Source organism: Microcebus murinus, chromosome 18 (genome assembly GCF_040939455.1).
Source record: "Microcebus murinus isolate Inina chromosome 18, M.murinus_Inina_mat1.0, whole genome shotgun sequence".
In the NCBI taxonomy this organism is placed as follows: Eukaryota; Metazoa; Chordata; class Mammalia; order Primates; family Cheirogaleidae; genus Microcebus; species Microcebus murinus.
The window spans coordinates 1,388,486-1,393,310 of record NC_134121.1 but is presented as its reverse complement, the minus strand read 5'-3'; the positions used below and the strand labels follow the sequence as shown (position 1 = coordinate 1,393,310).

General features: G+C 64.3%; 2 non-coding genes across 2 annotated transcripts; both read left to right on the top strand.

Moving 5' to 3' along the window:
• The first annotated feature begins 789 nt into the window (after positions 1–789).
• LOC142862005 (5S ribosomal RNA) lies at positions 790–908 on the top strand. The gene has a single exon (XR_012913151.1). It is a non-coding gene; the product is annotated as a 5S ribosomal RNA (ribosomal RNA).
• A 3,798-nt stretch (positions 909–4,706) lies between these two features.
• LOC142862004 (5S ribosomal RNA) lies at positions 4,707–4,825 on the top strand. The gene has a single exon (XR_012913150.1). It is a non-coding gene; the product is annotated as a 5S ribosomal RNA (ribosomal RNA).

Sequence of the window (4,825 nt, the reverse complement as noted above, 5' to 3'; positions counted from 1 at the left end):
AGTGAAATGACCTCCAGGAAGCTGGAATCCAATATCTAATGGCCGATTTTTAGCGAGTCCACACGCCAGGGTGGTCGGGGTCCAATGCAGCCCCGGCCAGGCCCAGGCCCCTTGGACTGGGCCACAGGAGGACACGGAGGAGGGTCCCGGCCCCCACGAAGCGGTGCCGGCAGTTCTCCACGGGCTTGGGCGTTTTCCAGAGGTAGGAGATGGAGGGGACTGATTTCTTCAGCGCCCCCCAAACCACGCCACCCCACCCCACCCATGGGACACATCCCCAGAGAGAGACGCCCCATACACTGGCTGTGCCCCAGCCCTGGCCCGGGGGAATAGGCGGCAGCCCACCCACAGGGCGAGGGGGGGGCGCAGCTGAAAGGGGTTGTGGGGGAGGGCGGCCCCTGGCTGGGGTCAAAGGGCGAGCGTCCCGCGCGTGCGCAGTCAGCGGCAGCGACGCGCTGGGGGTGGGCAGCGGGTAGGTGAAGGAGGCCGGGCGAGGAGACGAGGGGGGCTGGGAGGGCTCCACCTTGGCGAGTCCAGCCGTGGAGGCGCATCTTGTGTGAGTGTGAGTGAGTGTGAGTGTGTGTGTGTGTGTATAGAGAGACAGCCCCCCACCCCGCCCCGCCCCGCCCCGCCCCGCCCATCACCCCCGTCCCTGGGAGCCAGCGGGACCCGGCCGGCGAACTCAACCGGCCCGGCCCGGCCCGGCGCGGGGCCTGGGGCGGGAGGCGGCGGCGGGGAAGCCCAGAGAGGCTCGGCTTCTCGAGCGGGGCAGGGGCGCCCTCCGCCGCGGTCTAGGGCCACACCACCCTGAACGCCCCCGATCTCGTCTGGTCTCGGAAGCTAAGCAGGGTCGGGCCTGGTTAGTACTTGGATGGGAGACCGCCTGGGAATACCGGGTGCCACAGGCTGCTGCTTTTTTTTTTTTTTTCTTGCCTCTTGTTCTGTCCCCTTTCTGGGAGCGAGGCGGCGGCCCGGGGTGGGGGTCACCCCCACCCTCAGCGCCCGCGCGGTGCCTGGCGCCCCAGCCCGCACCGTGGGGCCTCCTCTTGTCCCAAGCCGCGACACCGCCGCCACGCGGCAGCATGCGTGGCATCTGGACTGTCAGGTCTCAGACCAAAGGTCTGCTCTGTGGGAACCGACACGCTGGAGGAAACCTTGAGAGTCTGAGAGGGGAGGGAGTTCCAGAAGAAGGCCAGGATGTCATTTTGAGGGAGTATGTGACCAGAACTCGTCCCGTTGCTTTTGGGGTTCTATGGGCTACACGCAGGAATCTTTGGTGGTGGCACCTGATGTTGGGGGATCCGGAGTCACACCCAGACCTGCTCCACAGGCCTCCTTTTACTTTTCTCTTCGGATTCATTATTTTTAAAAAGTGTCTCTTACCTCTAGGATTGCATTTTCTTTTCTCTCTCTTTTCAAGCAGATGATGGGAGTACAAGTATTCAGGTGACATGTGTTGCCCGTGCCGCCCTCCCCCCTGTGTTCTTTTTTTTTTTTTTTTTGAGACAGAGTCTCGTTTTGCTGCCCAGGCTAGAGTGAGTGCCATGGCGTCAGCCTAGCTCACAGCAACCTCAATCTCCGGGCTCAAGCAATCCTGCTGCCTCAGCCTCCCGAGTAGTTGGGACTACAGGCATGCACCACCACGCCCGGCTGTGTTTTTCTATATATATTAGTTGGCCAATTAATTTCTTTCTATTTTTAGTAGAGACGGGGTCTCGCTCTTGCTCAGGCTGGTTTCGAACTCCTGACCTGGAGCAATCCGCCCGCCTCGGCCTCCCAGAGAGCTAGGATTACAGGCGTGAGCCACCGCGCCCGGCCCCCCCTGTGTTCTTATTCATATACCTCTCATGTTGTTCCAGCGTATTGTGGGGGTACCAATGTTAAGGTCGGGTGCCTTGCCCTCTCCAAGCCTCCCCCCTCGGGTCAGAGCTTCAAGTGCGCCCATCCCCCAGTCGGTGCGCACCCACCCCATGCCTAATGGATGTGTATGCCCCTCCCCTCCCCCCACCCGCCCGACACCCACCCGATGAAGGTGATTCCTCTCTGTCCACTTAGGCGTCCATCCGTTCGTACCAATTTGCTGGTGAGCGCGCTCACGTGGTGCTCGTGTGTCCATTCTCGGGATACTTGGCTTACTGGAACGGGTTCCAGCTCTGGCCAGGAGAACACGAGAGGCGCCCTCTCACCGCTGCTCCTCACAGCCGAATGGCACTCCGTGGTGTCCACGCGCCACATTTTATTGATGCACTCCTGGATGGATGGGCACTCGGGTCGCTTCCACGTCTTTGGGATTGTGAATTGTGCCCTAACTGTAACCCTAACCCTTACCCAGCCCGTCTCCTCTGCCCCTGCCTGACGCACTCCTCCCCGGCCAGGCCCGTCACTGTCCTGGGCCCCCGCCTGACCGGCTCCTCCCCGCCCGGCCGGTCACCGTCCTCTGCCCCTGCCTGACACGCTCCTTCCCGCCCGGCCTCTCACCGTCCTCGGCCCCTGCCTGACCGGCTCCTCCGTCGCCTGGGCCTTCCAAGGGCTTGGTGTGGATGCTGCTTCCAGGAAGCCCTCCAGAAACCCGGCAGCAGGGTGGCCGCAGCAGTCTCCAGCAGCCGTCCCTAAGTCGCGTGAGTGCGGGGGACGTGCCCCAGCTGTGCCGCGGGGGCCCAGCCTGGTGTCTTCCCTGAGGCCCTGCGGCTGCCGGCTGGGCTGCCGCTCCCCGCAAGGGGAGAGCCGCGGAGGTGGGGACCGCATCATGATGGGGACGTACACGCAGCTCTCCACGTCGGATTCCGGGGCTCTCTGTACTGCCCGAAGGCCCAGCTGGCCTGCGGGTCCTTAGAGTGGCAAAAACCTCCGAAAACTGAGACTGAGGGTCCGGTGGGTGTCTGCACTTTTGTGCTGGGCACCCCAGGGAGGCCCGGGGGCTGGCTGGACAACGTGGTCTGCTGGGCGGGGGGGGGGGGGTTGGAGGAGCAACTGATGCCCTTTGCACTTTGGGTAGCAAGAGTCTGAGGTGTCTCTGAGCCCTGTGCCCTGTGGGGGTGGGGCGGGGGGGAGTTGGAGGAGGAGGAGGAGGAGGAGGTGGGAAGGGCCGGGGCCTGCAGTCCTGTTCCCGGGGTGGCACGGCAAGTGGCTTCTTCCACAGGCTGCTTGGCCTTGGCTCCCTGCACCTGGGCCTTTGGAGGACCGGCCCTGTGCTTGCCAACACTTCCTGCAGGGACCCAGAGCTGGGAGGTGGCATCTCTCAGCCCTGGGTCGGGCAGAGCCCCAGCGGGCCATGCCCACAACCTCTCTCAGCACCGGTCCCCCAGAATGCTCCTTTGGGACCAGGATTCTCTTGCGGTGACTCTTTAAGGTCTGGCCCCTGGATGGAGGGGCACCAGGAGTAGAGGAGCAGGAAGGGGAAGGGGGTGGCCATGCGAGGGGACACTTTGAGGCCAAGTCCCAGCTTCAGCCTGATCCTCCTGGGAACCCCGCTCTGAGACAAGGAGCCGGGCTTCGCATTCCCACAGCAGCCAGTCGTGGGCTGAGGACACCTGGGGCGTTGGGAACTCCCTGGCTTCTCCTTGGTTTAACATCTAGAGCTGCTTGTGAATCGCGCCGCCACACACACCGCCGCCACACACACCCGAGCGCAGGTGTCTTCCGCACAGACTGCGGGCCTCGCTCTTCTGAATGCCGCTGGCTCGCCACCCACCCACGGGTGAACCTGGTCAGGGTGCTTTCTCTCAGGGGCAGACTCTTTTCCGGGCGGGCTACCGGTGTCTCTGTTTGCTCGTTTCTTTCTTCCATTTCGGGAAAGTCTTCCTTGCTGGGTGTGGAAATCTCCTATGCCTTCCCTCGCCTATTCTGTCAGCTTTAAAATTCTCTTTCAGTTGCCACCCTCACAGATGGATTAGGAAACTCTTTCCGGTGCACTCATTAGTGAAATGACCTCCAGGAAGCTGGAATCCAATATCTAATGGCCGATTTTTAGCGAGTCCACACGCCAGGGTGGTCGGGGTCCAATGCAGCCCCGGCCAGGCCCAGGCCCCTTGGACTGGGCCACAGGAGGACACGGAGGAGGGTCCCGGCCCCCACGAAGCGGTGCCGGCAGTTCTCCACGGGCTTGGGCGTTTTCCAGAGGTAGGAGATGGAGGGGACTGATTTCTTCAGCGCCCCCCAAACCACGCCACCCCACCCCACCCATGGGACACATCCCCAGAGAGAGACGCCCCATACACTGGCTGTGCCCCAGCCCTGGCCCGGGGGAATAGGCGGCAGCCCACCCACAGGGCGAGGGGGGGGCGCAGCTGAAAGGGGTTGTGGGGGAGGGCGGCCCCTGGCTGGGGTCAAAGGGCGAGCGTCCCGCGCGTGCGCAGTCAGCGGCAGCGACGCGCTGGGGGTGGGCAGCGGGTAGGTGAAGGAGGCCGGGCGAGGAGACGAGGGGGGCTGGGAGGGCTCCACCTTGGCGAGTCCAGCCGTGGAGGCGCATCTTGTGTGAGTGTGAGTGAGTGTGAGTGTGTGTGTGTGTGTATAGAGAGACAGCCCCCCACCCCGCCCCGCCCCGCCCCGCCCCGCCCATCACCCCCGTCCCTGGGAGCCAGCGGGACCCGGCCGGCGAACTCAACCGGCCCGGCCCGGCCCGGCGCGGGGCCTGGGGCGGGAGGCGGCGGCGGGGAAGCCCAGAGAGGCTCGGCTTCTCGAGCGGGGCAGGGGCGCCCTCCGCCGCGGTCTAGGGCCACACCACCCTGAACGCCCCCGATCTCGTCTGGTCTCGGAAGCTAAGCAGGGTCGGGCCTGGTTAGTACTTGGATGGGAGACCGCCTGGGAATACCGGGTGCCACAGGCT